We start from the raw sequence: 10,328 nt of genomic DNA on the forward strand, positions 1-10,328 counted from the left end.
AATGAATTTGTCAGGTAGCGCCATCTGAGGTGGAGGAGAGATAGAATTCACTTTGCACTTTACAGATTACAGACTTTACTTTGAGAGATAGAATTCACTTTGCACTTTACAGATCAAGTATGGTGGCCACACATTAACTATTTCCATAATTTCAATAATTGAATCAAGTTTATAAAGGCTGAATCTGATCCCACAGTCGCATAGCAGTTACCAGTTCGAAAATATAATTGGTATCATTATTAATTCGTCTTTACTTTCTTCTTTCTTTTTATCAATCGCTGAGCCAGTTCTATCTGTTACAGTACAAAGGATAATGCTTTTATCATGTTTATGTTGTATTAATTTACTCAAATTAATCAAGTTTTAATTGTTTCATTCATCAGTGTCCTAGCTCAGTCAGATAGTTTCAACCTAACATACTGCATGGGAATGCACACTGTTTGTTTCACTTTCATCCCACAATGAATGGTGAGTCTTCTACTCTCGACAGCTGCATTGTAAATTTTGAACAGAGTGACAGGCCGCCCTGATAAGGAACCACTCAAAGAGAAAACCAGATCTTGCTCTTTTGCCATAAAAGACAACTTCCTGATTTAATGTGAAGGAAAATACTATAGCATCTTAGTTGTCTCATCTTAATACTTGTATGTTTAATATCTGATAGAACAAATCTTGTCACCTCTTAAAACATTTTTATCTTCTTTTTCAATTTGTGGCCTTTCAATTTTGTCAATTTTTTGGTGAACAGCTTGTCGCGCTAGAATGTTTATCATTCTCCCCTTCTTGTGATTTATGCCTGCATGAGGAGTCCCTCACACATTGATTAGTCTTTTGTAAATTCTTCTTTTCTTAATTCAATAAATATCCTCAACCCTCACAACAGTGTTAACAATTGTGCTAAACCTTATATCACGTTTGGTGAACTCAGGTATTCCTGCCTACGGACTTAACCCATCAGCTCCTTATTTGTAATCTAATTCCGTTCAGTCTAGATGTACGCACGTATTATATGGTTGACACAGCTCACTTTTTTTTCCAGAACCATCAGTACTCACCACTCGAGAACAAATGCTATCTCACAACTGCCTAAAAAAAAAAGGTCAACACCGCTTCTCTCTATCCCCTGTGATTGAAAGGAAAAAAAATGCAACAAGTTAATTCAAACCTCAAAACATCATTGTTTTTACACTTTCGCTTTACCAAAGCATCCCGTCCTCACATTTCTTCCAACTGAGGCAATGATTTCTGAGGCCTTTTCTTTTTGGCTATATTAGCTGCCCAAGCGAGGCAGTCAACAAAAATCAAAAGTACACAAATGTGACGGGTGTCACAACAGTGACTGTCTTCATCTCCACGATGCTGCCGTATTAATGAAGACGAGACGCGTGGATGTGTCTTTTTATTTCTTTTATTTCTGCAACACAGTATGGCAGAAGGGATGGGTGAAGTCGCATGGGTTTCGTCTTGTGATTAACCTGAATCTCCTCGAGATTGTTCTGGAAACTATGGGCGGGACATAGTGCCACACTGTGCGCCGTTGGGTCACTTCCTTCATAATTTAATAATCTAAGCGCACAACTCCGTGACATACACCCCCCTTAAATTATGCAGAAGTGAGGCAACATACACTGTCACATCTCGTCGCCGTCCTGGGCGCGCCCCGCCCCTCCTGTCATCTCCTCCGCTGCTCCCTGGAGACGGCCCCTCCTATCATCACGCACCTGGGTTCCCACAGCTGTTTGTCATTCCCGTGATTGTGCCTTCTGACTATATCTGCCGATTGCGCTATTCAGTCTCCGTCGGAATATTTCGGAAGTCACCCCCACTACTACCTTGCTGTCAGGTTCGCTATTTCTTCCATTGCCTTTACGCACATTCCCCAATTTATGAGTTTGTTGTTTTGCATGCGTGTCTCAGTAAAAGACTTCACCCTGAGCTCTGTCTCGCCGTTGCATTTCGGATCCAAGCCTTCCCTCCTTCCCTCGCCACTCGAGCCCGGCGTCCTTGCCTCGAGTATCGTAACATAATATTCCGACCACCCATGGATCCTGCTGGCGAAGACAGATTCCTCACCGCCCTCTCCATGCAAGCGGAGCGTTCGAGCCAGATGGCGCAAGCCATCACGGAACTCCGCCAGATCACCACCTCGCTGGCTCAACGATTCGAGACGGTCGAGGAACGTCTGGCAGCCCTCACAATTCGGTCCTCCCCGTCCGCGGGTGGGCACCCGCTCCCGCTGCCCAACCCCTCTCGCTACGCAGGCGAAACCGGGCGTTGCGCGCGATTTCTCATGCAATGCGCGCTCGTGTTTGAACAACTGCCGCAAGCCTACGCTAGCGATGAGGCTAAGGTAGCTTTTATCACCAGCCTGCTCAGGGGAGACGCCGAGACGTGGGTGCTGGCCATCCGGGAGTCTCGACCGGAGCTGTGCACCTCCTACCCGGACTTCGTGGCAGAGATTCGCCGGGTATTCCACCATCCGGTCACGGAAGTTGAGGTAGAAGGAAGACTCCTCGACTGCGTCCAGGGGTCCCGCTCGGCTGCAGAGTACTCCGTCGCCTTCCGGATTCAGGCCGCTGGCAGCGGCTACGACGACCGAGCGTTGAGGGGGGTGTTTCGTCGCGGGCTTAACTCCGATCTCAAGGACGAACTGGCTACACGCGACTCTGGCACCACCTTCGACGACTTGGTCGACATAGTCATCGGCCTTGATCACCGCCTTCAGGAGCGACGGAGGGAGCTGAGCGGTCGGCGGCCCGACGAGCCACGAACCCGGTCGTTGAGAACCAACCCCGGCAGCGAGCGCGTGCGACGTCGGGAGATTTCCCCCGAACCCATGCTGATCGGTGGGGGGAACGACCGCATCGAACCCGGGGCTCGCCGCACCCAAGGCCCCCAACCAAAGACCTCCGGCACATGTAAGTTCCTGTCTAAGAAACGACATAGGCGACCGCGGGAGGCAAGACCCCCTACCCCCGTAACGCGATTGGAGCTGGAAAGTGAATTGACTGGGCCTTCCAGCTCCCAAACAGTGCGGGCATTAGTGGACTCGGGGGCCGACGGGTGCATTATCGATCCCGAGTTGGCAGACTCATTGGGCTGCCAACTTATCGACCTCCTGCCCCCCAAGGAGTTCGTGGACCTGGACGGAGGACTATTAGCGCGAGTCACGCACATCACGGCCCCGCTCAAACTTCGGGTAGCGGGGAACCATGTGGAGCACCGCCAATTTTTAGTCATGCCCTCCCGGAATGCGCCGTTGGTATTGGGTCTTCCCTGGCTCAATACCCACGACCCATCCATCTCCTGGGGTCCCACCATTCAGGGCTGGAGCCCCTACTGCTACGCCAACTGCCTACGGTCGGCTACGGCAGGGCAAGATCCCTCCCGCGTTGGCCCGCCCGAGGCCATCTGCCTCAAGGGCGTGCCACAATGTTACCATGACCTGCGGGAGGTGTTCAGCAAGGACAGAGCCCAATCCCTGCCACCCCACCGACCGTATGACTGTGCCATTGACTTGCAGCCAGGGGCTCCATTACCGGACTCCAGACTTTACCACATTTCACAACCGGAACGAGAAGCCCTGAGCACTTACATAGACTCCTCTCTAGCGGCGGGACTCATTCGCCCGTCGCGTTCCCCGCTGGGCGCAGGGTTTTTCTTTATCGAGAAGAAGGACGGATCCCTGCGCCCATGTGTTGACTACCGGGGTCTGAACGACATCACCATCCAGAACAGATACCCTCTCCCCCTCATGGATTCGGCCTTCGCGCCCCTTCAGTCCGCCACCATGTTTTCTAAATTAGACCTTCGCAGCGCTTACCATTTGGTCCGGATCCGTGAGGGGGATGAATGGAAAACAGCATTCAAGACCCCTTTAGGGCACTTCGAATACCTGGTGATGCCGTTCGGGCTCACGAACGCGCCCGCCGTTTTCCAAAATCTGATTAATGATGTGCTCAGGGACTTCCTCAATGTTTTCGTTTTTGTTTACCTTGATGACATTCTTATTTTTTCCCGCTCTGCAGGAGAACATCGGCAACACGTCCGACGGGTCCTGGCGCGGCTCCTGCAAAACCGGCTCTACGTGAAGGCAGAGAAGTGCGACTTCCATGTCCGCTCTCTGTCGTTCCTGGGGTTTGTCGTGGAGCAGGGGCAGCTCAGGGCCGACCCCGCCAAAACCAAAGCGGTGGTGGAATGGCCGACCCCAAAGACGCGCAAGCAGCTTCAGCGGTTTTTGGGGTTTGCCAACTTCTACCGCCGCTTCATTCGCGGGTATAGTCAGAAGGCACTTCCCCTCACTAACCTCACATCCACCAAGCTCCCTTTCAGGTGGACTCCCGATGCTGAGGGGGCATTCAACCGCCTCCGTCGTGCCTTCACCAACCCCCCTGTCCTGCGTCATCCCGACCCCGAGCTCCCATTCACGGTCGAGGTTGACGCATCAGAGTCCGGAGTAGGGGCCGTCCTTTCCCAGCGCTCTCCCACCGACCAGAAGCTACGCCCATGCGCCTTCTTCTCCCGCCGGCTCAGCCCCGCCGAGGCCAATTATGACGTCGGCAATCGGGAACTGCTGGCGGTCGTCCTGGCCCTGCAGGAATGGAGACACTGGCTTGAGGGAGCGAAACACCCCTTCACCGTCTACACGGATCACAAGAATCTGGCGGCCATCCGGTCTGCCAAGAGACTTAACTCGCGACAGGCCCAATGGTCACTCTTCCTCACCCGGTTTAACTTTTCTCTCACCTACTGCCCAGGGTCACAGAACACCAAGCCCGATGCCCTATCCCGCATCCATGAGCCGGCAGAAAGGGAGGAGACCACCACCAACATCCTGCCGGCCCAACGCATCCTGGGTGCCCTGAGGTGGGAGGTTGAGAGAAAAGTTCAGCAAGCCCTGGGGACGACCCCCATCCCCAGGGGCTGTCCTAAGGATCGCCTGTTTGTCCCCGCCCCTCTTCGCACGGAGGTGCTCGTCTGGGGGCACACCTCCAAGATAGCTTGTCACCCGGGGGTCAACAGGACGATCCAACTCATCGCCCAACGGTTCTGGTGGCCGGGGTTCCGAAGGGACATCACCAGCTTCGTGAAAGCCTGCCCGACCTGTGCTTGTGGGAAAGCTTCCCACCAGCCCCCGGCCGGACTCCTCCAGCCGCTACCGGTGCCGTCCAGACCCTGGTCTCACATCTCCGTCGACTTCGTGACAGGCCTCCCCCCCTCCCGTGGCAAGACGGTCGTCCTCACCGTTGTGGACCGATTCTCCAAGTCGGCCCACTTCGTCCCGTTAACCAGGTTGCCGTCCGCCATCGAGACGGCTCAACTCCTGGTTAACCACGTCGTCCGTCTCCACGGGATTCCGACGGACATCGTGTCGGACCGGGGACCGCAGTTCGTGTCCAAGGTATGGAAGCGTTTCTGTCGGTCCCTAGGGGCGTCGGCGAGCCTGTCATCTGGATACCATCCCCAGACCAACGGACAGACGGAGAGGAAGAACCAGGACCTGGAGGCGGCCCTCCGGTGCGTGTGCCTCCACAACCCGGCGTCGTGGGCCCTGCACCTTCCCTGGGTGGAGTACGCCCACAACTCCCTGGTCTCCGCAGCCACAGGTCGGTCCCCATTCATGTCCGCCTGTGGCTATCAGCCGCCCTTGTTCCCCACACAGGAGGGCCAGGTGGAGGTCCCGTCTATTGAACATCACCTCAGACGGGCCCACCGAGTCTGGAAGGAGACCAGGGAAGCCCTAACACGCACCGCATCTCGGAACCAGCGGTTGGCGGACCGTCATCGGAGACAGGCACCCAACTACCAGGTCGGGCAGGATGTGTGGCTGTCCACGAGGGACCTTCGGCTGGCAGGGTCTTCAGCCAAGCTGGGCCCACGCTTTACGGGTCCCTTCCCCATCGAGGCCATCCTCAGCCCGGTCTCGGTGAGGCTCCGGCTGCCACCCACCATGAGGATCCACCCCGTCTTTCACGTTTCCCTCCTCAAGCCAGTGGAAACCAGCTCCTTAGCCCCCACGCCCACCCCCCCCCACCTCCCCCCCGGATGTTGGCCGACGGACCGGTCTACACCGTGCGGGAGATACTGGACTCCAGGCGCATGGGCAGAGGAGTGCAGTACCTGGTCGACTGGGAGGGTTATGGACCGGAGGAACGACAGTGGGTCCCACAGGCCTGGATCCTCGACCCATCTCTCATCCGGGCGTTCCATGCGGCTCACCCTTCCAAACCTGGTGGGCCGCCAAGAGGCGTCCGTTGAGGGGGGGGCACTGTCACATCTCGTCGCCGTCCTGGGCGCGCCCCGCCCCTCCTGTCATCTCCTCCGCTGCTCCCTGGAGACGGCCCCTCCTATCATCACGCACCTGGGTTCCCACAGCTGTTTGTCATTCCCGTGATTGTGCCTTCTGACTATATCTGCCGATTGCGCTATTCAGTCTCCGTCGGAATATTTCGGAAGTCACCCCCACTACTACCTTGCTGTCAGGTTCGCTATTTCTTCCATTGCCTTTACGCACATTCCCCAATTTATGAGTTTGTTGTTTTGCATGCGTGTCTCAGTAAAAGACTTTACCCTGAGCTCTGTCTCGCCGTTGCATTTCGGATCCAAGCCTTCCCTCCTTCCCTCGCCACTCGAGCCCGGCGTCCTTGCCTCGAGTATCGTAACATACACACGGAAGACAATAGAAAGACCAACAGGCAAAATAGACAAGGTTATCGGGAAAGGATGTACAAGAATGCTGTCTAATTATGTCAGTCATCTGACCAACTATGTCAGGTGACTGGAGTAAGGGATCTGTCGCCGGTGTGTCAGGGTCTGTGCGCTCGTCGGAGATGCACTGTACTGGGTCTGGAAAGGAACTCTGTCCCCACTAACATAAGTGGCCTCAGCTCGCACCTGCCCATTCCCCTCTGTACAAACTACATCACCCTGCATAGCACTACATAACTGTGACAGACTGGAGAAAGGGATCTGTTGCTGGTGTATCAGTTGTCTGTGCGCTCGTCATAGATGCACTGCACTGGGTCTGGGAAGGAACCCTGTCCACACTAACACAAGTGGCCTCAGCTTGAACCTGCCCATTCCCCTCTGTACAACCTACACCACTCTGGATTACACTACACAACTGTTACACGGTTGGGAAGCCTCTACCTCTACCAACACACTCATTCAAAGGTGTGCTACTTGTTACTTGTAAGGAGCTCATTCTTCGACTTAACACACGAAAACACGTACATGAAAAAAAACCACACTAATTGCAAAACAGCAAGTCAGACAATTAACACACTACATGTATTTTCAGAACGGGGGTCGACACACCGTCCACCGAGTGATGGGACTGCACAGCGTCTTCATTGTGCAGCATCGCGGTCCCGGTCCGAAGTGGAGAGTCACTTGTGGTCCGGGTCACGGCACCAATGTGACGGGTGTCACAACAGTGACTGTCTTCATCTCCACGATGCTGCCGTACACTGTAAACCCGAACAGTACTACTGACTCAAAGTCATTGAGGTCAGTCAACTCAAAAGCCGATTTTTTGTTTCAAAAACTTAAACGTTTTGAGTTTTCTGAATAGTCATGCGTTTTTAATTTGCAGTAAATCAATACTTTTGAGTTCATGGCTGTCGTATACTTATATATTTTGAGTAAACGGCAGAACGCTGCGTGATGACGTCACCGCAGGCGTGGTCTCATCGGGCGCGGTCTCACCGGAGCCATTTTTACTTCTCGACGGCTGAAGCGTGCAGAGACCCACGAATTCAGGTGAGAAGACAAACAACATTATTTAATATTACAAGGACCCAGTGTATCAATGCTGTAGTCGGTGCACAGAAAAACGATATTTTGTTGTGTCGACGGCAAAATTGGAAAGTCAGTTTGTGAAACTTGCCGCCTTTCACAAGTTAGCAAAGATGCTAGTCCGTGGTCGTGCTTTCGACTGAGGCCTTCTCATCCACTCTTTCAGCTGCGTTGTCTTGAGCCCGGGACTTCTCCTATGTTAAGCGCTGTGGCGATATATGTATGAATTTTTCTTAAACGTCTCTTGTCTGTTGAAAGACACAGAAATGTTATTTGGAGAATAGTACCGCGCAGGTTTAGTTGGGCGGTGGCCGAGTCTGTTGCAGGTTATGTTTGTGTCCGCGAAGGTCCGAGAGTAATCGTCAAATGGGTGTAAAATTAAGGTTTATATAAAAGGGTCACACGAAATCCTCCACACCGTGGCTGCAACGCCCAGCAGGTTAGTGCTTTGAGTTAACTTTGTTTGCAAACGACAGTACCGCGTGTCATTGTCCAGCACAAGCTATAGGCTTAAGCTATCTATACACGTGCAGCGGTAGTGCTGCAGTTTTAAGAATGCACTAATTAAATATAATGATAGCCAAAAAATGTACAGTGGATTGGAATATGTACAATTGATGCAGTTTAAATGGTTATGCATGTGTAAATTAAACATGAACTTTTTTTAAAATGTATTTTTGGCATATTAAGGATACTGAGAGAGCTGCTGGAAGCCAAGTCATCAAACTGCAAACGCCTGACTGGTTTGATTGCATCATTTAATCTGGTACATTAGATTTATTAAACTTAAAAAGTTAACATGGATAAATGCGTTTTATTAAATTAAAGGATTACATTCATTGTCATGTTTTTTTTCTCTTCAACCTTTCAGCCCCCGGGTGCAAATTGAGCAACACCACCATTATCGAAGGTATGTTTACAATTGTATTTATGCTATATTCTTAATTACCTGATGAATATCATACTACATGTAGGTATTTTTTATATTGAACAGAATTTTACCTTTTTAACATATATTGGAGTATTTTACACCATTAGTTGAGACTTCATTGATTGTTCTTTCTTTAAAACAATCTCAAGTCTCACATTCTCCTCTGCTATTACCAGCAACTGATGTTCATTAATCATTACAGTGATGCAGTTGTTAAATTGCAATAGGGATAGTGCGGGGGTTCCAAACTATTACGAAGGATATGCTTGGATTTGAGCTATAATAATCCGTAACTGTCTTTAATTTGGACCCACTAGAATCACACCAACTTTACTTTGCTTATCCAAACACGTACTCATTCTTGAAAAATGTTTAATGTAATTGCAGGCCTAACATGGACTGGAGATGCAAACTGTGTTCTACATCCCTGGATACTCGGGCGAAGATGACTCCGAGTTCTTTAAGACATGCAATGTATGTATTACCTGACTTAACACAAATGTCTATCTATGGCCACAATATATGCTATAACCTTTTACTTTATTCTGTATGTGAACGTTTGTGTGTATTTTGCAGTGGGAAGAGGATACAGACATTGAAAACACTCCTGTCGCACTTCTCTCCGTAACAACTGACAACCTCACTACTGCCATCTTGTTTAACCCCGACAGCATTTCTTTTGTGATAGAAGATGGCATTATTGTGAGATGTCTCCCCAGGTTGGCTGATGCACACCTCCTCTTGTTTGGTTTAATGTATGCATTGCATTTAGATTATCCAAGAAAATTAATCCTCACATTCACCTTCATTCAGAAAATACTGCTGTGTCTTGATGATAACAGACCACTCAGACCACGCTTGCTAAGTTTGAAAAATGCTTTGTTCCGCAATATTGAAGGCACCAGTGCCTCCAATATTACGGAACAAAGCAACACTCGATAAGTAACTTCAGTTTTACTCTGCTTTGTATACCTGTTTGTGACTGATTTTATATTAATACTTTGATATGTAAACTTGGATTCCACCAAAATGTCTTTTTTCGTTTCAGGAATACTGTGTTTGTTTTTAGTAAGTTTTACCTTGATTTGCACCTTATAACGAGTACATTGAAATGTATTCGGTTGTATTTATTCAAGTATATGCTTTTCAAAGAATTTATTTTTTTAACAGAACAGCAGAGTATATTTTTTGTTTCTGTTTTGTCATGTTTATTTCACATCTTCTCAGGGGTTTATTTGTTGTTTTGGTACGTGGACATGCTGTGCATTTTGGTACTGTTATCATTTGTTTTATCAAAGGTTGTTTTAAACCTTAATAAAAAAATGTGAACTAAAACAGACGTGAGGTGTGTTTTTGTTTTTAGACATAGAAGGCAAATGTAAGTACAGTATACATGAATATATGTTTTCATGAAGTGCCCTGCGATTGGCTGGCAACCAATTCAGGGTGTCCCCCGCCTCGTGCCCGAAGACAGCTGAGATAGGCTCCAGCAACCCCCGCGACCCTAATGAGGAATATGCGGTACGGAAAATGAGATGAGATGAGATGTTTTCATGAAACATTATAAATTTGAGTTGGTTAAGCTTAAATATAAAAACTA

The 10,328-nt window shown here is 49.9% G+C and overlaps 1 long non-coding RNA gene across 1 annotated transcript; it reads left to right on the plus strand.

Moving 5' to 3' along the window:
- Positions 1–6,183: 6,183 nt before the first annotated feature.
- Positions 6,184–10,126, plus strand: LOC148895366 (uncharacterized). Its single transcript, XR_016115553.1, has 5 exons — positions 6,184–7,761; positions 8,488–8,563; positions 8,669–8,707; positions 9,116–9,202; positions 9,305–10,126. It is a non-coding gene; the product is annotated as an uncharacterized LOC148895366 (long non-coding RNA).
- The last annotated feature ends 202 nt before the right edge of the window (positions 10,127–10,328 follow it).

Source organism: Hippocampus bargibanti, linkage group LG07, assembly GCF_051943395.1.
Source record: "Hippocampus bargibanti isolate YZ-2025 linkage group LG07, ASM5194339v1, whole genome shotgun sequence".
In the NCBI taxonomy this organism is placed as follows: domain Eukaryota; kingdom Metazoa; phylum Chordata; class Actinopteri; order Syngnathiformes; family Syngnathidae; genus Hippocampus; species Hippocampus bargibanti.